The sequence below is a fragment of the Plodia interpunctella genome, chromosome 22 (assembly GCF_027563975.2).
Source record: "Plodia interpunctella isolate USDA-ARS_2022_Savannah chromosome 22, ilPloInte3.2, whole genome shotgun sequence".
Taxonomy (NCBI): Eukaryota; Metazoa; Arthropoda; class Insecta; order Lepidoptera; family Pyralidae; genus Plodia; species Plodia interpunctella.
In genome coordinates this window covers 5,847,775-5,873,163 of record NC_071315.1, presented here as the reverse complement: position 1 = coordinate 5,873,163, position 25,389 = coordinate 5,847,775, and the positions used below count along the sequence as shown (strand labels likewise).

The 25,389-nt window shown below is 35.0% G+C and overlaps 1 protein-coding gene across 8 annotated transcripts in view; it reads right to left on the bottom strand.

Annotated features, from left to right (window-relative positions):
• The window catches only part of LOC128679714 (orexin/Hypocretin receptor type 1-like), a 128,030-nt gene that overhangs the window by 29,694 nt on the left and 72,947 nt on the right, over positions 1-25,389 (bottom strand). The window contains exon 2 of one of the 8 annotated variants that reach the window (XM_064436716.1): positions 13,421-13,472. The exons of the other annotated variants lie outside the window; for them this stretch is intronic. The gene's annotated coding sequence lies outside the window, so the exon portion shown is untranslated. The remainder of the gene's footprint in view (positions 1-13,420; positions 13,473-25,389) is intronic. 8 annotated transcript variants of the gene reach the window in all.

The window sequence follows — 25,389 nt, the reverse complement described above, 5'->3', positions numbered from 1 at the left end:
TAGAAATATTTACGGATTTTAATCCAGCCGTTTTTCATAAATAAACTAAGAAAGACAAAGATTATTTATTTGCAAAATTATGGATTACATTATTTACAATGTGTGGTGTAGAAAACTTAATCCCACACTACACTACTACTTTTACTTTTATATATTATTAGAAAGAAAAAAAAAACATTGTAAGAAACAATAATGGTAAGCCAATCTGGCATGATAGGGACCAACACTGTTCAAATGAGTTTCTTTCGGCATTTCCTCTCAGCAGTGGTCGTTCCGAAATGCCAGTAGTTTGTAGCTTGTGAGAAATAACTATAAATATAAAGATTGACGAGAAAAAGTGCCTGTGAAGGTCTAATTTCTGAATAAATGATTTGAATTTGAATTTTGAATTTATATGTTTCACCGTCCACAGGTATGCAAATTTAAATGGAGACCATGCTAACATCCCACAAAAACAAAATCTAATAAATAAAAGTACCTAACTAAATTTTAACTGAATTTTTCAATAAAACAACAAACAAGTCAGACATGTCTCGTTATTCAACACGTGCAAAAAAAGACGTGTGTGTGTGTGAATTAAATCGTAAAAGAGATCTTAAATCGGGAGCCGACCTTGGGTGCACCGTCAGGCCACACTTATTATAATAATGCACTCTCATCTAAACTAAACGTCTTAACAAAATGTTCAAAATTGAGTTGTAAGATTCCACCCGAACAATTAATGACGTTAGTATATAACCTGGCATAACACTTAGGGTACTTTTATCCCGAAATTTCCACGGGAGCGAAGCCCCGCGGTGCAATGGTAGTGCATACATTAAAACTATATCTGTCATCTGAGCGTTTACACGGTTGTCGCCCCAGCCATTGAGCGTCGGAGCCCAGGATCCGCTTTCCTACTTTTCCGTCTCCACAACTATTTTTAAAGTCTGTTTTGTAAGAAACTTTTGAAAGTTAAATGAATCGTAAAAATTAAATTGCTTAGGTGGAAATATAATAACTGATATCAATTCAGTTGGAAACATTCAAGTTTTCTTTTCATCGCTACTTCAATTTTGTAGTTGTTACAGTTTCTCATTGTATTTAACTATATTTTCTTTTAAAATTCACTAAGAGTTCACAATTATATAAATTCTTAAATATACATATTAATCTCGAAAACAGAACAGATTCCACACAGATAACCTAAAATTTCGGGACAGACGAAACTAAAATGCTATCCTTACTTATAAAACAAAGTCCTGTCTGTCTGTTCGCGATAAACTCAAAAACTACGCACGGATTTTCATGCGGTTTTCACCAGTAGATAGAGTGATTCCTGAGGAAGGCTTAAGTGTTTAATTTATTATGTTTTAGATACCCGATTCAAAGATGGTACGGGCGGCTAATAATAGATAAACTAAAGCCTGTAAAAATATTAGGATGTTGTTCTTTGATCCGATGTTCGATCGAACATCGTATCGTACCCTCGCTCGAATCAAAATCAAACTTCAGAAATTCACTGAACATTGTATTCCTATCACGCTATTTTAGTTAAAGCCAACCAAATCTCATTATTTATAATTATGTGGTATGTTTTGTGTAATAACACATTGTTTACCAAACCATTGGAATAATCGAGTACCTAGTATATTTTTAGGCCAATAGTTACCAATAAATGGAGTCTGAAACAGTTCTCCGACAATTGCTTCGTCAACGAACGTTTCGTCGACAGAATGTTTCGATATCGGGTGTTTGAACGACATAACCCTTCATCTACGAACGATACGCTGACAGAATGTCTCCTCTATTCTCCCGATGTCGAAACATTCTGTCGACGAAACGTTCGTAGACGAAGCAATTGTCGGAGAACAGTTTCAAACTCAATAAATGAGATGGATCAGATGTTTATTTTTACACGCCTTTGCTATAAGTTCACATGTTATCGGCTTCCCCTCGTAACTTTATGTCTTCATACTTACTTATACTTGTAAATATCTAGGGTTCTAAGCTACGTATCGCGATGAAATCTATTCTAGATTTTAGGTCAGACCTTCCGCTATACTGTAACTGTACAACCCGTTTGGATGAACACATAAACAGTTTGAACAAATTTTAATGTACAGATAGGTAAATATACATATTGACAGAGAGACAGACAGACAAATATTAAAAAAATATGTTATGGCTCCTATTAGTTCCATAAAGGTCCCCATAATTATTTTTCTTTATTACCTATCTCCTACTAGCTGCACCCCGGGGCTTCGCTCTCGTGGGAATTTCGAGATAAAAAGTACCCTTATTCCAGGTTATATTCTACCCTTGTACCAAATTTCATAACAATCAGAATATTTTTTTAATATTGTCCATACAAGTTCCAACCCCTTATTTGCACCCTTAGGGGGTGAATTCTAATATACTTTCTTACCATGTAACACGTTCAATGAAATATTTTAAAAGTCTGAATTTCAATTTTTATAGAAATAGGTGCCGATTTAAAGATTTTTTCCATACAAACTTTCAACCCCTATTTCACCCCTTCATGGTATTTTTTTTTCAAAATCCCTTCTTAGTGGGTGTTCACATTGAAAATAAACATCAGTCCAAATTTCACGTTTCTCTACCATCCGCGATCTCGGCTCAGCGTACGTCTATACCTCAGTCAGTGGGAACTTTACCTTTTATATTATAGACTAGCGGCCCGTCCCGGCTTCGCTCGGGTAAAAACATAATGATTTAAACTCCTAAACCTTCCTTACTGGTGAAAACTTCATGAAAATTCGTGCATTAATTTTTTTGAGTTTATCGCGGACAGACAAACAGACAGAGGCGGTAGGGGACTTTGTTTTATAATACAGACATAGCCCACTTACAGTTTTATTATACATATCCTAAGCCCAAGGCACTATCGCTACGTATGAATAAACCGTGTGGTTTAAACATTGAATGCATACACAAAGGGAAAATGCCACGCAGATGTGCAACCTAACAGGCGAACTAATTACATTTGTGGTGTATTTCAACAATTAATTCGAAATGCATGGAATCTGTTGATTCGTTTTCAATTATGCTTGCAAAAGTACCGTAGTAGGGGAGGGGAGGTCCCGGGTCAAATCCCCGGTCTGCTCAAGATAGAAAATGGTCTTTTTCGAATTGGCGTGAGTCTTGGATGTTTATCTATATAAGTATAGGTATGTATATGTTATAAAATATAGTATCGTTGAGTTAGTATCCCATAACACAAGTCTCGAATTTACTTTGGGGCTAACTCAATTTGTGCGATTTTTCCCTATAAATTTATTTATTTAAATAGGAGTTATTTAGAAGAAAGAAAGTATCTTTTTAAGTGAGCAATTATGCTAATACTGGTAAAAGATTTTATTCAAGTCGCTTAAAGGCATCTGACACGACTTTTTACGACTACCCACCGTGGCAAGTGATCAGATCACGTACACATAGGTACTTCATATGTTTATTTAAACCAAAATATACGTTAGTTGATGCAATTTTTATTCTGTCTTGGCGTAAATTATTAACGTTTCACCAGACATTATTTCATTGTGTTCAACACACGCTAATTTGATCCCTAGGGATTGTTCGTAACAAAGAAAAGGAAAAATATTTGCTTGGACGTCACGCTAGCTTGTCAGTGTCACGACGGGTAAATAAACAATTGTTTGTTTAGGCTGTGGGTTATTTCATGGGAATAATTTAGGTGTATTTATCGCATATTAGCTTTAAGACAATTTAAATTGTATATTTACGGTAGAATCCTAACTAATATTATAAATGCGAAAGTCAGTTTGTTTGTTGCCTCTTCACGCGATATCTACTCAACCAATCTTCGTGAAATTTCGCATATGTTCCTATACTTATATAATTAAAAGTATGGATAAGGACATAGGGTACCTTACATTCCGGAAAAAGCTATTATTTCCGTAGGATTTTCGAAAAAACTTATATTCTATTATAGGTGGCACTAAATGCACATTTTTATAACTTTGTAATAAAAACACTAAATATTTTATTTCATATTTGAAATAAAATAATTTAGGTGTATTTATCGCATATTAGCTTTAAGACAATTTAAATTGTATATTTACGGTAGAATCCTAACTAATATTATAAATGCGAAAGTCAGTTTGTTTGTTGCCTCTTCACGCGATATCTACTCAACCAATCTTCGTGAAATTTCGCATATGTTCCTATACTTATATAATTAAAAGTATGGATAAGGACATAGGGTACCTTACATTCCGGAAAAAGCTATTATTTCCGTAGGATTTGCGAAAAAACTTATATTCTATTATAGGTGGCACTAAATGCACATTTTTATAACTTTGTAATAAAAACACTAAATATTTTATTTCATATTTGAAATAAAATAAATAAATATAAATATTTTATTTCATAGTTGAAATAAAATATTCCCAATCCCATATTTATACGAAGAAAAACCTGTTCACGAGGACATTTAAGCAGGCGAAGCCGCGGGTAAACAGCTACTCTTTAATAATTCTCTGCTTCAAGATGTAAACAAAGTGTTAGTTGGATAAATTTGTGTACATTCAAAACGAAAACAACAAATTACAATGTGCCGAGATTTTCAACCATTTATGCACAGTTTTAAGAGTATTGTACCTGAAAAGGAAACGCGGGTACCTTTATCACGCCACTTTGTTGTCTGTTTGTCCGTGTGTGAATACCCTTTTACTCAGGAACACGTAAAGGTCGTACGTCAAGTTGAAATTTAATTTTATGAGAAACTTTCAGCTCGAAAAAAGTCTAATTTGCAAGACCCCGATCAAATCAATACCATACATTTTTAGCGTGTTCTTTCGAATGAAACAAATAAAATGTCTTTTAAAATCGTTTCAATTTTTCGTTTACTTATAAACAAGATCTACAGACTTTTAGTAATTTTATATATCTGATCTTCATAGTAGTATTTTCTCATGGCTGGTCGTTGTCGATACATGGAATAAAACACACCCAACGACTTTCTTGGCACTAATAACGGAGTGGTTTGTCATTGCCTTTTCCATTTTACACACAAGTTAACAATCAATCAGTGAGCAGGTTTCCCCACGATATTTTCCATCACCGGAAGCAAAGTGGTGCTGTCGATGAAACCAATATGCATGAGTGAGATTGATATACAAACTCATGTTGCACGAGTAAGATTAGAACCTGGGACCTTTCGGTTCACAGGCCACCGCTTCATATCTATTAAATACATTTGATTCGTCATGGTACCGCAGCCTGTGGACCTCTGCAATACTACGCGCGTTACCTATTTTGCGTCCTAGGGTCTTTTGCCACAGTGGCCTGTACATTGTACACTGTATCTCTCCGCTTCGTATCTATTAAAATTAAATACATTTGATTCATCTGTGGACGTCTGCAACACTAGGTGTGTCACAAGCGCGTTATCTACTTTGTAATCTAGGATATTTTGGCACAGTACCGTGTAATTACACTGCCCCTCTCACCCTTCAAGCCAGAACACAACAATGCAAGCATTGCTATTTGGCTTCAGAAACAGGTTGAGAGTGAGACCCAGACAATCATTATACCTAGTTCTACTTCGTCTACAAAAATATGTAAGCATAATATATATCAGGACAAATCAGATTGAGCTAGTCCAAAAGTAAGTTCTATACTTGTGTTATGGGATACCAACTCAACGATACTATAATTTACAACAAATACATATATAGATAAACATCCAAGACCCGGGCCAATCAGAAAAAGATCATTTTCCATCATGATCTGACCGGGGATTAAACCCGGGACCTCTCAGTTCAGAGGCAAGCGCTTTACCACTGCGCCACCGAGGTCGTCATAAGAATCTTCGACCCAGTCCACAAAATACATGGAAACGTATTCATAAAGATATATTTGTACATTGCTACATTATAAAGTGCTTGTATTTTCTTCGCACGCCATTTTGTTCTACCATTATTGTTGTTACCATTATTGTTCCCCTAAGTATTGGGCGCAGACAACGATGTGTGGACGGCTATTGGTACCTAGTTTATTTTATTGAAAGTTTTGTGTACGTTTCGCAACATTACACATAAAGGCGTTGTGTTATTGGAGTTAGAATATCGTTTTGTTTTGTAAATACCTATAGAATGCGAGATATGAAAATCTAATTATTATTTTAGCTATGTATCACATATGTGTAGTGTATTATGCGTGTGTTACATGTGTGCTATAACTATGTGTTGCTTAAAATTTTATTGGCAATGAATTTATTATTGTCTTATGATCGTCTATTTATTGCGGTCCCAGCCAACAGGACCAAATTAAACTGGTATCATTATGATACCCGGTCGTCCCAGTACCATATTTGTATTTCACAGCTTTTAAAGTGTTAAAAATTTTTCAATTTGTTTTTTTTTAATGGATAGATTCGGGCCGCGGGCAATAAATAAACCATAATTTTGTATTGCGGATGTGCAATAAAAGTACATATTTTCCCTGAAAATGATGTGGTCCCTATGTATCGATCAGTTAACAAAAGTCTTGGGTAATGGAAACTAAAACAGAATTTGTGGCCCCAGTCGCACATTTGGTCTTTCTCTTAATGATAAATCATCGACTATAATACAGATTTTCTTATGACACGTTTTTCTTTGAGGAAATCTAGACTTAATTCATAAAAAAATCAAAAAACAAGAAATTTCCATGCTGTCATGTAGATCACAAGTTGTCAAGATTTTTCATTACTAGCTTTCGCCCGCGGCTCTATCCGCAACAAAAAGTAGCCATGGTCACCCTTTCATCTATCTCCAAACAAAAATAGCCCCATAATTCAATACTTCTTACAAACTTCCACATTTATGATAATCAGAATGGATTATAATATTAGTACGGATTATTATACGTAACGGATCTTGTATAATGAAATCTGTATTATATAAAACTCTTGCGTTACTGAGTGACTGATTGACAGACAACGCTCACCCGAAACTACTGTGCGTAGAAAGCTGAAATTTGGTATGTAGATTCCTAGGACAGTGTAGGGGAGCACTAAGAAGACCCCTTCCTGAAATTCCCACGGGAAAGGGATTTTTACTCACATATGAAGTTGTGGGCAAACGCTAGTATACAATAAAGGGCGCAAGCCCTATTCATAAATACTTATGTTACTCTAAGCTAATGCTCTGGAGTGTCGAGGGGTTCCACTATATAAATACCTACTCAAAGGTAATGCAATCATTATCGCAGTCTTTTATTAAAAGTGTTTTTTTTGTCTATATATATTTTCCCTTTCATCAGCACTTGATCACAATAATAATAATAATAAATAAGTGAGGACAAATCACACATATTGAGCTAGCCCCAAAGTAAGTTCGAGACTTGTGTTATGGGATACTAACTTAACGATACTATATTTTATAACAAATACATATATAGATAAACATCCAAGACCTGGGCCAATCAGAAAAAGATCGTTTTCCATCATGACCCGATCGGGGATCGAACCCGGGACCTCTCGGTTCAGTGGCAAGAACTTTACCACTGCGCCACCGAGGTCGTCAAAATAATAATAATATTGAATATAACTTTTACAATAAATCAACTATGTTTCCACGTATCAAGTGTGTTTAAAAATATATTCGGCTTCTTATAGCGTGTACAATAATATATTACTATATACCTACTAAACAACTGGTACCTGTGAAATGCGCACATACCTTTTTCTTTTTCGGATTTTGTCACAAAGGTACGTGGTCACTGGGCAACTACAGTTTGAATTATATAACAATGTACTATTTCAAAATTTTCCTTCAGGTCGATCCCTATCCCATTCAGATTTTTGTCTTGAAAATTTGTATGTTATATCAAAAAAAAAAAAAAAATCACCAGTGATCAAATTTAAAAGTAAAAATTTGTTATCCATATATACAAAATCCAAATATTGTTAAAAACCGACCGTTTCTCTTCATCAACATCAACTTGACTTTACGTAAACTGTTGATGCAATCTATCAATCAAGTCTAACAGGTGTGGATATGCTGTAAAACATGTCTAGACTTTGATAATAAACATATTAATGGAAAAACTGGTCTAGATAATAAACAAATGTATTGAAATAAACAAATGTACTGAAAGTTTATATGATAATCTGTCGATAAAATCAATCGGATATCCTGTTTTATCTCATAAGCAGTAATATAACAAGTGTTTATCATATGCAGAATGTTTTGGTTGACCAAATAGAGCCGATATTGAACATTATGTCGAGAGAGAAATTGTGATTTAGGATTATTCCTTAATAGCTCTTGCCCGCGGCTTCATCCGCGTGAATTTATCTGCGAAAGCCGAACAGATTTTCATACAAACTTTCACCCCCCCTATTCATTTGGGATTTGATTTTTGGAAAAAAGTAGCCTATGTTTAGTCCAGCGGTTTAGCCGTGATAGCGGAATAGACAGACAGACAGACACATAGACAGACAGACAGACATTCGCATTTATAATATTAGTATGGATGCTCAATGCAGCGTAATGAACGTATTTAGAATTATAGCTCCATGAAAATCACATAATAACTGCACAATTAGTCTAATTAATTATCTAGGTCAGTAATTTTGTGAAATAGTAAATCCATACAACAGGGTATTAATGTCCTCGCTGTGATGGAGATATGTCCCGCGATTTTTGCCGGTGAGACGGAGTAAACCAATCACATTGCGTCTCCGCGTACCAATGTCACACTGTGACTGACTATGTTCCATTAATTTCACTGCGAAAAGATTCGATAGTGAAAAGTGATTTGCAAACCCACACACAGTGAGGACACCGGATAAAGAGAAAATATATTAATTATGTCGCTCAATAAACGCCAATTAGCACCAAGTGATTCCAATCTTGGATCGTAGCCAAATTAATTATTGTTTACTCACAATACAATAACATTTATTTTTGTACAATGGCTTTTGTTTTATTTCAGGGCTTTTCATACAGTGCTTTCTTAAATAGGTGATTAGGCTTCTGTCATAAAACTCATCACAATTTTAGGCCCCGTCCCATATTTAATACATTGAAGATGGAATGACAATCTATAAAATAAATAAATTGGGACAAATCACACAGATTGAGCTAGCCCCAAAGTAAGTTCGAGACTTGTGTTATGGGATACTAACTCAATGATACAATATTTCATAACAAATACATATATAGATAAACATCCAAGACCCGGGCCAATGAGAATAATATCATTTTCCCTCATGACCTAACTTTACCACTGTGCCACCGAGGTCGTCTTCTATCAGCAAAGACACTTGCGCGCAAACAGCACACTTGCGCACAAACAGTGTCTTTTCGCGCAAAATACCAGATTCCTTATCAGTTATTGTTTGCAAGAATAAAACAAGAATTAATCTGTTAAATTCTAATTTTGATCTTAGAATTGGCATTCTAATTAGCCATAATCCCAAAGGGCTTTAGTTTATATAGGCTTTAATTAAGTGATGAATAAACTAGCTTTGATCCCTTGATTTGCTTGGGAAAACAAACCTTATTAACATGGGCTCCTTTGTCCTCAAACGACTGAACCTTTTTAGGTGGAATACTTGTAACATACAAGTTTGTAATTAATGAAGTCTCTCGTTTAGAATAGGATAGAATTTAATATATATATACATACATTTAACTAACACATTGCAACGAAAAAATAAAACCTATCGCAGTAAAAGTATCGCATTACAATATGATGGTTCAGTGTTACGCTAAACAACCCAGCACTGATTTAAAGCAGGTTTTCATCATCGACCTACCGTTATCCCACTTCATAGGGGTCGGTACAGCAAGTCAGTCTCCTCCACTCCTCCCTATCTGATGTTAACCGATTTGCTACTTCCTTTTTAGTCATATCCTGCTTAACTAACTCCATCCATCTCTTCTTTTCCCATTTCCCAAAATCGGTTCAGCGCTTTAGCCGTGAAAGCTGAACAAACAGACAGACCTCGCATTTATATTATTAGTTTGAATATGAATGGATATTCAATACACCAAAATATCAACTCCTCTAAAACAAAATGTATTGACAAATGTGGGAGAAGTTCATCGTAGTACATTGTATCTCTTTGTTGGATTAACTAGGTTTTCTCGCGGCTTCGCCCGCGTCATATATATGACATAATTTTAATGCACTTTTTCTTCTGTATTATTTTTATTTAATACAATGAGTATGTTTAATTTTCAGCTTCTTTTCTTGAAAATTGTATTAAGTCCAATAGAATCTTTACCCCCCCTTTTGAAGAGGTAGGTTAATTATTAGAAAAATCTGAAACACGTATTCATTAATTTGTTGTAAACAACTAAATCCGAATGTTCAAGTCACTAACTTCAACGGTGTAGAACTTTCATATCAAGGTTTCTAACCCTTTCACCCCCTTTGGGGTAGAATTTTCAAAAATCCTCTTTTTGGGAAAGAATTTTTGGGAATTCTGGTAGAATTCCCAAAAATTCTTTCCCAAGAAATCATTCCCCAGGAAATCTACATGCCAAATTTCAGCTTCCTATATACGCCCAGTAGTTTCGACTGTACGTTGTCTGTTAGTCAGTCACTCATTAACGTAAGAGTTTTATTATATATTGATTATAATAAATTGATGTACTTTTGTGCAATAAAGTTATTACGAACAAACAAACAAACCTTATCCAATAACACCCCTCTTGTAAACACGCAAGCTGCCGAATAGTTATATAAAAATGTACATTACTTTTTTAATCAAAATCTGATATAGATTTTCTCTATAGCTAACTAAAGAATCTTACTAGGTATAACTTTCTTAATCAAAGTTATTAAGTTTATAAGAGATCGAAGTGTTCCTAATTATCGTTAGGCGGGAAAATAGCAAGAATACAACACATAAGATGACCCATCTCTACGGAGTGGTAACAGCACTCATGCCGTGCTGTGATTGGCCGACGGCACGCGACATTCCAGGGATTATCATTCAAGACCCGAAGAAGAAGATTTTCTATTGCTCTTGATTATTAGATTTATTATTTGATTCTGTATTATATCCAAGTTTATATACCTATAGATATATTGTAATTGAGATAAAGTTACAGTTTCATTGAAATCTCCCCAATATAATGGAATAAATCAGGATTTTAATTGTTTACTTAACTTCAGAGTTACGTCTTTGAAGAAGCGGTGGAGTTCGTGCCAACTATTCTCCATGTACAGTCAAGAGCACGTCAACCTACCCAAATTCATCTCAAACTCGGCGCTATCACCGCGCCATAGAGAGGTTCATGCAGCTAATTTGATGTAAGCTTTGGAAGTCAGCAGAATACTTAGCTATAAGTAAGTATATATATTTTTGACTTCAATAAGTGTGTTAACACAATGTTGAAAAAGAATTCTAGAATCCATGTCGGTTTTACGTCTGCTAGGCTTAGTGTGGGTTACACTGTCAACTTTGACGTTAACTTAATACGCAAAGTTATATAACGCAAACCTATGCCATTTCGTCTAAACGCCAGCGGTGCGCCAGTTAAAGCCTACGTCAAATTTTACGGTAAAAACAAAAAGGGACATAAAATATTTATTTATTTTTGCCACAATCAATACTAGATCCTTACAACGTAAGTCTTATCCTTCCTTGTATATTAAGTCCTCCGCGGCATCTGTCTATCTGTATTTATTCGTGATACACTTAAAAACTACTACACGGATTTTCATACGGTTTTCATCAATAGATAGTCTGATTACTGTGGAAGGTTTAGGTGTATAATTCATCTTTTTACTCGAGCGAAGCCGGGTAGGGCCGCCAATATAACAATGTAAAATAGGTAAGTGAATATTTGAAATCAATTATCTCCAAAAATTGGGCATCGTCGTAAACATATTTACAAGAATATTTAATTTTAAGGATCAATGATCCGAAATAATCGTATTTCGCTGCTTTGAGAAATTCACGATTTTGTTCGATGTACTGGTCTAATTTTTGGAATTTGAAGTTACATTATCAAATATTTAAATAACATTGAAATCCTATTTTTATTTTATTATTACCTACCTACGTATGTATCTATATTAGTATGGAAACACATCATTATAGTTTTAATATTTATGTTTGAAACTGGGTTCACTTGGATAAATCTGACCTAGCATTAACTACATACTTATTGACCGAGCGAGCGAGATCTAAAAATCAACGCGATAACTTTCGAACCGTTGTTGGTCTGATTCTGATAAAATTTAAAAGGTATGTAGAATCTGTCAATAGATTTTTTTGAACTTGCGAGCGTCAAAATAAGTTCAGTCGTTTTTGAAATATTCACAATTTTGTAAAAAAATATTTTGTTCAACTAGTATAGGACAATGTGTATAAGTATCTCAATAATATTTCCTAAAAGCTTCGGAGCTTCGATATCACACCTTTTAACCCTGTACTTTATGGATTTTTACTGTTTGTATTAAGTGTATTCCTGAACATTCACTAACTAGACAAACAAACAAGTTTATTTGTTAGACAAATTAAAAAAAAAAAACCAGACATTCAATATTCATTTCGCTACAACTTTTGAACGGCTGAACCGATTTTGATCAAACATATCTAAGAACCACCGCGTAAAAATTAGCTATCAAAAAAAACCGCATCCATATTCTGTTCATCCGTTGATGAGCTACGGTGCCACGTACACAGACAGACAGACAGATACACTTAGCGGTTAAATTTATTAGACGGTTGGTGTCATCACGTATGTATTTAATGGAATCTATTTCATGTGCGACTTTAGGTATCTAATTAATATATATTATATTTATATATACATGTATTTATGTATAACTTTTTTAATTATTATAAATATTTTTATTATAATTTCTATTTTTACATCGCTATCGCTTGGAATAATCTTTCAGTTGTTCCGAAGGTTGCCTGGTAGAGAATGCTGTTAACATTAAGCCCGCTAGTTGTACAATTTCGGAAAATAAAGTTTGAATAAATAAATAAATAAAGGAAAGTATTATTTATTGACGACCTCGGTGGCGCAGTGGTAAAGTTCTTGCCACTGAACCGAGAGGTCCCGGGTTCGTTACCCGGTCGGGTCATGATGGAAAATGATATTTTTCTGATTGGCCCGGGTCTTGGATGTTTATCTATATATGTATATGTTATAAAAATATAGTATCGTTGAGTTAGTATCCCATAACACAAGTATCGAGCTTACTTTGGGGCTAGCTCAATCTGTGTGATTTGTCCTAATATATTTATTTATTATTGCACACGATGGTTTCGCTCGTTATCATCTCCTTAATGTGGTGAAATATAGGATACAGGTAGTTTGTACCAAGTATACCAATCAATCATGAGTTACCTCAACATACATTTGATCCATCCACATATCATAAGGTACACGAATTTCATTTTAGCAACATCAGCATATGGTGTTTTCGCCGCGTCACTTACCACGCTTCCTAGGTGAGTGACAGCACGCTGCACGACGCTGTGCAAGTGATTACTGCGACAACACAGATACAGATACAATTTCCAAAACTTAAAGGCATTATTATTACTTATAATTATTCGTGAAATTATGATGTAAGTTACAATAAGTTTCTCGCCAATTAATCAAGAGAAAAGGGACAAACTGGATATTTATTTTCTTATGCCCTCGAATTGACCTCGAATAATAGGAAAATCGATAAAGCGGGAGCAAGGCTCGAAAATCGATATATTTTTAAATATGTTAAAAAGTGAGTTAATCAAATTATTCGTAATTGCTCCGCTCGGAGAACAAGACTTTTAAGACTAACCTAGTAGATTCCATCACGCGGATTATAAGGACCATGTCATGTTTTAACTCTTACTGTTTCTTGTTATTTTCGGTTTTACTGATTGGAACAGAATCGAAAAAAAAATCAAATCAATCGGAAAACAAAAAAAATGAAAATTTTCATCTTAGCGTAGCGTAGGGTCGTGTAATTTGTACAGTGCAGCTAGGACGGACTTATCCAGCGATAAATTGAAGTGAAGCACCTCTCAAATCTCCATTTTGTTAAAGAAATATGCCTGCTATTTGAGCTGTGTGTTGAAACGAAGTGTTTTGCAATTTTTAAGAATATAGAGCAGCAAAATGAACGAATATTTTGAGTAAAGAAAGGGCTTTTTTCTGAAAATTCGACAGCCTTCATTGTCTTTTTTACAAGCTTTTAATAATTTTGCAATTCGATTTTTAAGCAAATATCTTCAACCGTTATTGAGCTAAAATTTTGTACACACATGTTTAGTTTGGATGACAATGTATTATTACGATAAGAAGGACCAGAATGGTGTACCCAGGAATGGCTCCAGATGTGGGAACTTATCAACGATTTATTGCACGGACAATTGTTTTTTTGTCACACATTGAACATTCACATTTTACACACATTCTATCTCATGCTGTTCAACTATGGTGACTTATGTATTATCATGGAAACAGTAGGTACTCTGTACGAAGTACCTTGTATTATCATGGAAACAATAGGTACTCTGTGCGAAGTTCCTTGTATTATCATGGAAACAGTAGGTACCTACTCTGTACGAAGTACAATCCACCCTTAGTGTGGGTTGCACCAGTCAACGTTGTCGTTAACTTTAACCTGTGTTGTGTAAATGTCAGGCGGCGGGCCGGTTAAAATCGACGTTAAATTTGATTGTGAAACTCACCCTAAGTCATATTCAGGGTACCTACTTATTATATTATATATTACACATGATACCATCCACTAGCCTGCAGGTTTTCCCACGAGACCCGCTGTCCTTTGTCTTTGGCTAGGAATATTCGATATTTGTTGTAAACAGAGAGTTAAAATGTTTACTTTTACACAACATTGAAGCGGTTGTGGTTAAGATCATCTGTGATCGAAAGGTCCACGGTTCGAATCCTACTCGTACTACGTGATTGTGTACTTACATTCTAATATTCTGAGAAAAAAATATACATTTAAAAAATGATAAGCCCTTCTGGCATAATAGGGACCATAACGCTGTTTGAATGAGTCTCTTTCAGTATTTCTTCTCAGCAGTGGTCGTTCTGATATGCTAGTAGTTTGTAGCTTTGATAATGTTATTTAATTTCGAATATGGCGTGAAAAAGGTCTAATTTCTGAATAAATGATTAGATTTTGATTCGATTCGATTTTCTATACCAATCTGACTTATGTATGTTTCAATTGACCAATTCCTGTGAAAAAATCGTCGTGAGGAAACACAGTGGTCTAAAAGTTTGTTTTTACTGTGTATGCGACTAAGTACGTGTCATTAGATGTCGGTAGGTAGTCGTAAAAGCCATGTCAGATGCCTTTGAATAAAATCTGGCACCTACCTATAAAACACTCGATAAAAAAAACTCAAGAAATAATGTATCTTTGTACAGACGAAAGAAATTTCATTTTCATTTCAAATTCACAGTTCCGAGAATCGTGTCGAATCCTATTAAATCTGGAAGAATTTTAAGACTAAATTTTACCCTACTCTGTGTAGATTAAATAATCTACAAGAGTCAATCCATCTTGAGGGCGTTTGGCCCGTTTCTATTCTCCAATAAGAAAACCCCGGCTGACAAATAGCTTATCAAGAAGTCCCTATCTTTAATTTATTACGAAATGGGTATGACGTTACAAGAAAAATGGCCAAGGGTCCTCACTCTGTGGGAAGGACACAGCGAAAAGTCAGAAATAAAGTAGAGAAAGCAAAAATAAAACGTAGAAAATTAAGAGCTGAATTAAAAAAAAAAATGACAAAAAAACATAAAAAAATATTTAAAATATCAAAAAAATTCTCACCATGAAACTATTTGCCCTGTTCAGTTGTTGCAGAATTGAAGCGCAACCAAACAAAAAAACATTCCAGGATTGGTCTTGATTTCAAACGTTGTTCATTAGCGCGATTGCTGCAGTGGAATTAGTGAGAATGATCCAACAATTTGATGTGTTAGGATGATTTGTAATAGTAACCTTCGACGGCGACTTTGACCAATGCGCCGCTAACGTTTAAACAAAATAGCGCACTTTGCGATTTTCTGCGCAGGTTAAAGTTGACTGATGCAACCCACTCTTAGAAAATAAATCTGTAAATAATAATCTTACAAAGTAAATAAGATAGTGTACAGATATAATATCAGAAGTTGGAGTGTGGTTTCACCTTGTGGCATGTGGTCCCGATTTGGAATAGGACTAGTCCATATTCTATCGTGGATGTCGCATGTGGCGACTAATTATCATGCAGCGGAGTCCATTACGGTCGCACGTTCCTTTGGCTCTTTTTTACATAAATAAGGCACTTAGCATAGGCAACTGATAGACAATAGCCTTCGTCAGGTAGCCGGCTGGTTGTAAAATTACAGCCAAATTTTCAATTAAGTTAATCTTTTACGCAAATCCGGGCTAATGGAAGTCCACTGCAGGACATAGACTTCTTGTAAATTCATTCATATCGAGTGTGTGAAGACGCCTAAAAGGCGTTTGACATGACTTTTATGACTATACCTACCGCCATCTAGTGGCAAGTAGTAGCCCTTCTATTTAAATATAGATATAAGTCATTTTGACTTAACCTTTTACTTCTCACTGTTTTCATTAGAGCTTTCTGGAGAAAGTCACTGAATTTCTACAGAACTGTTTATTATAAATAACGGCCGGTTGGTGGGAAAAAGGGGAAATAAATTATCCTGTTCTGGAATATTGTAATGAGACGACTTCGGGTAGATAGGTACCTTATCTTTCTTGAGCAGATAAGGCGGGTATTAGGCTTGATAGATTGGATATTTATACAAAATAACACTTATTTATTTTGGTTTTAACCATAGATAAAAGGATATTATATCTGTGGTTTTAACCCATTAAAAGAAATATTTTTTTTTGCCATATCTCCTTTACTAACTACTTATTGCTAACAATGTTATAAAGTTTCATTCAAATGTCCTAAAGGCATCTGACATGGCTTTTACAACTACCTATTTCGTGTTAGTGGTAAGTAGCCGCATACGCACACTAGTGAACTTCAGTCAACCAGTGTGCAGTTATTTTATTAGGTATTACAATATCTGATTATTGTCTTGATTAAAGTGTGACTAAGCGGGACAATTTCGACATATGCGGTTGAAATAAATAAAATTAATTTATTTCAGGTTTCTATTAAACCCATATAAGAATTAACATTTTTCAATTAAATTCGTTACATTTTATCAAGTGATCAAATTCTATAGGTACTAGCGTTTGTGAGTGTATATGTTTGAGGCGGGTAATCTCCTATTGATATGTGGTTTAGTGCAGCACTATATCAAGTGTAGATTTATTATATTAAACAGTTGTTTGAAACAAAGGCAGTCACGCTCGGTGTTCGTGTGACTTGGGACGTGACCCCGGGAATGATTATTTATAATAAAGTCCGGCAAAAAGTCCAAAATTTTTCAATTGGACCAGTTTCAAACTAGAAGCTGTACCAAGGTGTGTGTGATTCCCACCTTTAAATTTTTATCTATACTATTATTATAAAGAGGTAAGCGTTTGTGAGTTTGTGACTTTGTGAGTTTGTATGTTTGAGGCGGGTAATCTCCGGAAATACCGAACCGATTTCAAAAATTATTCCACCATTAGAAAGGTACATTATACAAGATTGCTGTAGGCTATATTTTATCTCAAAATTCCCACGGGAGCGAAGCCTCGGGCAACATCTAGTATATTATAAAGTCGTATCGCGTCTGTCACTATCAGACGCGATAAACTCAAAATCGGATCATTTATTCAGAAATTACACCAATACAGGCACTTCTCGTCCAATTTTTCAAAGCTACAAACTACTGGCGTTTCGGAACGATCGATGCTGAGAAGAAATGTCCAAAGTAACTCATTTAAAATGTTTGTCACTATCATGCCAGAAGGCTTAGCATTATTGTTTCTTACGTATCTTTTTTCTAATACTAAAGTTCAAGTACATTTAAAGATAATATGTCCAGAAGGTAACGAAAAAGTCCGGTATGACTGGGCGAATATCAATCCCTTTTTATAATAGCTACTATACCTTCTAGAAGATAAATTGGATGCCATTATTTATCAGATTCAAGGGCGAATACAAGGGAAACTGTAGGTCAAAGTTTAAGTTAATTTTCACATAACTACCTGAAAAGGAGCGTAGTATTTGTTATGGTGTTATGCCGTTTTGTGCATCAATTCGAATACGAACAGTTCCGTTTCGTGCAGTTGCAAAATATTATATTTCACGTGCCATTTTGCGAATGAGTTCCTTTTAGAGCACCTCCTATAAGTGTGTATAATCTATATCAATGGTACAATACACCAAAAATATGAAATCTGAACTTCAGCTAAACAAAAAATAATTGTTGACTTTTAAAATACCTAAACCACGGACTTCTGAACACAGACTGGACGCAAAGGAGAACTCTACTTCCTGTGGGTGGATTTCTTACCAAGCGACTGAAAGCCACATAGCCCAGGCAGTTGATAGGCAACAAATAGCATTCCTAACGAGAGCTGACGTCATTCAGGTTTTAAAATCATAGCCGAATCATCAACATTTAATCGGTTTATTTATCGATGGTTTATTTTTACGCTGAAAATCTGGCTTCGTGGCGTTACAGCCCTGAATGCAACCGACACACATGAAGATAGACGTCTCAAAGGTCATTTTTCATTACTCAACCCTTTTTAATTAAACCTACTTCATACTATTATGTCTGGCGTAAACCGCGGTATGTGGACAAAAACTAATAAAATTTTAGTATTGTCAGCAATATCGCTCAATTACTGGTCGTAAAGTTGAGGAAGGGATATTCGGCGCCTCATACGTCATGATGGAACCCGTAACTCATTTTCTATGTTAGGATGTGTTCAGGTTGACAATATTCTTCTTTTTATATGACTGACTATAAAGTGTGTTGTGTTTTTAGGATGATATATGAGACCTTATGAAGGGCACAAATAATGCGCTGGCTGTGGCAAACTTTTGTTCCAAAACAATCTAACTTTCCGTCGACTCGACGACGAAGGAGGATATATAAAATTACCCTATGTGTTTTTTCAGGTTATATTCTACCCGTGTACCAAATTTCACAACAATCCGTCCAGCTGATTTTGCGTGAAAGAGTAACAAACATACATACACACATAAGAGTGTATATATGTTTGTGAGGATAATACCTGATATATATCTATCCTCATAAACTTTCGCTACGTTTTAATATTAGTAGGATGTGAGTGAGTTTCTTTGTTCCATCATATCTCCTGAATAGCGATGAGGTTTGGTTTGGTGACTTCGGTGACCATTATTCATGTGGGCAATATGCCTCAAAAGTATAAAAAAAAAGATTTAACAAGAAAAATAAAATATACACGTAAACAAGCCCTGAAAATAGTTGCAATTAAGCTTAGTATCAGTAGAACGCATAATATCAAGTGAAGTTGTAAAAGTATCGTAAAAAAATTCTTCATTTTCTACGCGTCGTCATTATGATATAAGAGCTTGCTCCGTTTGTTCTGTCCTCTTCTGTTATTTAGACGTCCGTCTACGATTCAAGAGAGAAATGTATGGAATGTATGTAATAAAATTGTATGATAAAAAACAAAACTTATGGATAACAACGAAGAACCCGGTTCTGAGAGCATTACGACGGCTGCGGCTGCGCTGTCATTAAAATTTTTCAAATTTTAAAAAGACGTGATTCGGTTTTTCTATATGACTTTAAAATAATTAATCTATTTGTGTGGTAATGTCAATTTAATAAATGATTTATTTTAGAAATGATTCCTACCATAAGGTAATTGACGGACCGTAATTAAAGCTCGGCCGCAGCGGTCAAAAGGCTCTGAGAATCAACCTTAAGGCAGAAACGGCTTAATAAGATTTGTTCCCTATGTAATTTTGCTGGTTTACACAAGATATGGCTATAAAAGCGAAGGCAGAACTCCTATGTATCGCTGTCTCGTAGTCCCGCTTCATATAAGGTCGACGTAGATTCAAACTTATGTCTGTGAGAAGCTTGCCAAATCTTTAGCCTACTAAGCCACTACGGCTTCTGAATACACATCATACATAAAACCAAATATTGACAATACGTGACCAATAAGCTTGTCGTACGCTTGAGCAAATCTAATACGCAATTGTGCATTTATTAAACAAATATTTAAATTATTTCTATCGACGTTTCGTATGAAATATGACCATTCTTCATTTGACTTGTATGCGTAAAATTTGATGGCTAGCGGCGACCAGTGTCCAGCGTCATTATACATACATTGAATACAGTCGATCGTATAGTTATCGTGAGTGGATCTTTATAACTTTGTAATTGGGGGGTAATTGGGGCTAAATTATCTATTTTACCATCCATAAGGAAGGCAGGCCTCGGCAGTAGGACATTTAAATGATAATAAATTGGGGCGAAACAAGTCCCAAAAGAATCAACAACAACAGATGTTTCAGAAACAATGGTAAGTCCTTCTGGCATGATGGGGACCAACAGTGTTTAAATGAGTTTCTTTCGGCATTTCTTCTTAGCTGTGGTCGTTCTGAAATGCCAGTAGTTTTGGTAAAATATGCTTCACTTAAATATCACATCATATTGTCCGTTTCGCTGTTGAAATAAGCGGTATACCTATGGGTGCGGAGGTCAAGAGATTTGCGCAGGAACTAGGAAGGCGATTAATAGAAAGAATATATCCATACTAATATTATTAATGCGAAAGTCTGTCTGTGTGTTAGGCTTTCACGGCTAAACCAGTTTTGGTGAAATTTGTTATATATGTAGTTAAAGACCTCCGTTCAAACATAGGCTACTTTTTTCCAAAAATCAATACCCAAGTGACTATATTGGGGGGTGAAACCGCGGGCAATATATATAGCATTTTGCATCAGGTACGATTCGGGGCGGTCTATTTGACTGACGTGCTCAATGTATTTTTTTTAAATATTTACATTACAATAAGTGCATTTTCACTTGTTACACATAGAAATAAATTTCTTTATTTTGGTAAATAATATAAAGACGATTCCAATATGTAACAGGCAATGTACTTCATTATTGTTTATTTTAGGTACTTGCCACAATAAACTATAATAATAATAAATAAATTTACTGATACCCATGTCTGTCTGTGATAAGTCATTGTCATTTTATTACAAAATAAAGGTAGAAGTCTTCGAAACAGGTACTTAAAGCCAAAGCCCGGAGCATCTGTAAACAGTATTAATTGAATCAGACTCTCTAGTGATGTCCATTGACAGCTATCGAATTGTGATAGTCGATTAAAAACATTCGATAATTCATATTAGGTATGTTTTTTTTAAACGCACAATTAATTACAGAGAGACACACAATATCCCAATATATCATTATTATTCTCAATTATTAGTTTTTTTTCTCACATACTAGCGTGCGTACACACACAGCAATTGTGATAGTCGATTAAAAACATTCGATAATTCATATTAGGTATGTTTTTTTTTAAACGCACAATTAATTACAGAGAGACACACAATATCCCAATATATCATTATTATTCTCAATTATTAGTTTTTTTCTCACATACTAGCGTGCGTACACACACAGCAATTGTGATAGTCGATTAAAAACATTCGATAATTCGTATTAGGTATGTTTTTTTTTAAACGCACAATTAATTACAGAGAGACACACAATATCCCAATATATCATTATTATTCTCAATTATTAGTTTTTTTTCTCACATACTAGCGTGCGTACACACACAGCAATTGTGATAGTCGATTAAAAACATTCGATAATTCATATTAGGTATGTTTTTTTTTAAACGCACAATTAATTACAGAGAGACACACAATATCCCAATATATCATTATTATTCTCAATTATTAGTTTTTTTTCTCACATACTAGCGTGCGTACACACACAGCAATTGTGATAGTCGATTAAAAACATTCGATAATTCGTATTAGGTATGTTTTTTTTAAACGCACAATTAATTACAGAGAGACACACAATATCCCAATATATCATTATTATTCTCAATTATTAGTTTTTTTTCTCACATACTAGCGTGCGTACACACACAGCAATTGTGATAGTCGATTAAAAACATTCGATAATTCGTATTAGGTATGTTTTTTTTTTAAACGCACAATTAATTACAGAGAGACACACAATATCCCAATATATCATTATTATTCTCAATTATTAGTTTTTTTTCACATACTAGCGTGCGTACACACAATGTATATTAAGTTCTTATGTAAAAATACTTTGTTTTTTCTTTCTCTTTCTTTTGGAATGTCTCACTTTCTTACACAATGTATGTTACATTCTTAAGTAGTAGGACGGAGCCTGGAGATCTGTAGTACAGGCTGCGACCTAGTTCAGACTCCAGACTCTCACAAGGACTCACTATCTGGTTCGCTACTCAAATGATGTTGTCAATTAATTATAACCCTTCATGTATCCATATCCTTGTGAGAAGAGAATAAATAAATAATTATTATATAGAATATAGTATCGTTGAGTTAGTATTCCATAACACAAGTTTCGTACTTAATTTTGCTTAACTCAATCTATGTGGATTGTCCGTATATATTTATATTTATTTATATCTCTAGATGGATTGATCTAATATTATTATAATAATTAAATATTATTTAAAGTTGTCCTCAGTTTCATGCAAGTTAAAACGGAGCATTTGAAGTGAATGAAATACAAACAAACATACTATAACATTTATGAACTTACTAGAGCAGCTTCACCTGAGGCAAAAGTAACCTATGTCACTCTTCTCTCCAACTAGTGAAGGTTAGCTATCAATCAACCAGGTCAACCTGGATAGGAGAATGACATATTAATAATTATAATAATATGTCATTCTGCTGTCCAGCTCTTAAATTATCTCCACACCAAAAATCGCCGGAATGCGAAGTTGTGAAAGAAGGTTAAACAAAAAAATATATTTCAAAACACATAAGGAGTAAAATAATGGCATAAAATTACTATCAATTAAATACGTTCGACCTTTCCCAACACTACCTCTCACCAACAAAATCGTGATTAACTCGTTAAATTTTAACAACAGTTTGTTCGAGTGGAATGAAATCTAAAGAGAGAGAGAGAGTTCTAAAGTCTTAATTAATCTTTTTATTTGTTTAATCACTAGGCGAATGTTTCAGACATATATCTGCAAATCAGGTTCAAATCCGTGTCCGAGTTGGTGTAACGTATACAAAGAAAGGAAAAAACTTCGTCATATTTTTCGTTTTGCTCACTCGAGAAAGAGTAATGCATATAAATACGCGAGACGAAACGGAACGGAGCTAATATATTTTGTCCCTTACCGTGTGTCCGGTTTTACAACGCCTTAATCTGCCATTTTGTATGAGACGGACTGGGATGTGTTCTATCTCATTTGGCTACGCTACCTATGTCTTCCTTTCTCTTATGCTTGCATGTTTCTGTTGCATTCATACTTTCAAGATAAAAGTATGTTTTATACACTTCACTCATTTGTTGCATAAAATTTCAACGAAATCGCACTCTCTTTCTCTCATCTGAGCGTTTTCCGGTTCCTACCTCCTTGTTCGTCCACTTTTCTTGTTGACGACCTCGATGGCGCAGTGGTAAGGTTCTTACCACTGAACCGAGAGGTCTCGGGTTCGATCCCCGGTCGGGTCATGATGGAAAATGATCTTTTTCTTATTGGCCCGGGTCTTGGATGTTTATCTCTATATGTATTTGTTATAAAATACAGTATCGTTGAGTTAGTATCCCATAACACAAGTCTCGAACTTACTTTGGGGCTAGCTCAATCTGTGTGATTTGTCCTTATATATTTATTATTGTTATATTTATTTTCTATATTTTCGCCGCACTATATCGCACGTCCGTCGCCATGCCTTGGTTGTCAGACTATTGGCACGCATATTCAACAAAATCGTACCTATGATCGAAATCTACTAATTCCGTGCCTAATTGCTTGTATGAGTGACATATCATCAACAGTCACTTAAACATCCCCACTATAATTGGGGCACAGACCTTAATCATAGACGGGTAAGCAGTAATAGGCTGTGACCCATCACGCGAACCTATTGGCGAGTGTTAACGACTGCAAATACAACCGGAATCCCGAAGCAAGAAAGAAATTTTGAGATAAAATATAGCCTTTAGCAAACATAAATAAATACCATTCTAATGGTGACAAAATTTTTAAAATCGCTTCGGTACTTTCGGAGATTACCCGCGTCAAACATAAAATCTCACAAACGCTTACCTCTTTATAATAATAGTATAGATTCATACACATATTCACATATTGTGACATATACAAGCGTTTGGCCAACATATTCAAAGATCAAACAGTAGGTACTTACCATGCTTCTATCTCAAAGAGAATGCGGTATTAAGGGATGGTGAATTGTTGAGCTATCAAAGTTGTTTGTTCGTCACCGAGGGCTAAACGTTTGAATAATGTGGGGCCTCACTGCTGGCGCGATTATTAAATCTAATATCATCAATAGGTAGTAAGTATGTGTAAAATTTATCTATATTTAGCCATTTATCAGTGAAAATAAAGAAATAGGTAAATTAAATAATAAACAAGTTTTTTTTACAAAAATGCAATTTTATGGCATTTAACGCCTGACAAAAACTCATGTCTGTGCCAAACGGTTGAGGAGTTCCCTCGTTTGGAGCCGATCCGATTATATCATAATAAAGCATTATCATGGAAACTGAAGCGACGTGAGAAATTTCGACTCCGTTGGTCAACTGGAAATAGGAGAAATATAACTTGCAAAGTCTTGCAATAATATGGTCATAACTTGACCACTGTCATCGTCGACTGACGACCTCAGTGGCGCAGTGGTCAAGTGCTTGCCTCTGAACCGAGAGGTCTCGATCCCCGGTCGGGTCATGATGGAAAATTATCTTTTTCTGATTGGCCCGGGTCTTGAAAGTTTATATATACACATATGTATTTGTTATAAAACAAAGTATCGTTGAGTTAGTATCCCATAACACAAGTCTCGAACTTACTTTGGGGCTAGCTCAATCTGTGTGATTTGTCCTAATATATTTATATATTTATATTTGATTAAAGGCAGACAACGGGACATGCGAAAGTAAATAAAAGCTTGTAAAACACATCTGAGACCTAAAGAAAGAATCCATGTAAGAGAAGAAACATAGAATAAGTCTGCCATTGTACATATCTTTCTTGTATTAATTTCAGTTTATGTACTCAACCATTACTGTTCCGCACTCAATAGTGGCAGCTTTATTTTACGCAGTAATTTAGGCGGTCTGTGCATGATAAATAGTAATGTTACTTGTTTATTGTCTCCACTTTTTATTATTGTAAGAGGAGTCGTGTCCACCGGACGGCGGCTCAATGTGTCCGTTTATGATGATGCCTGAAAAT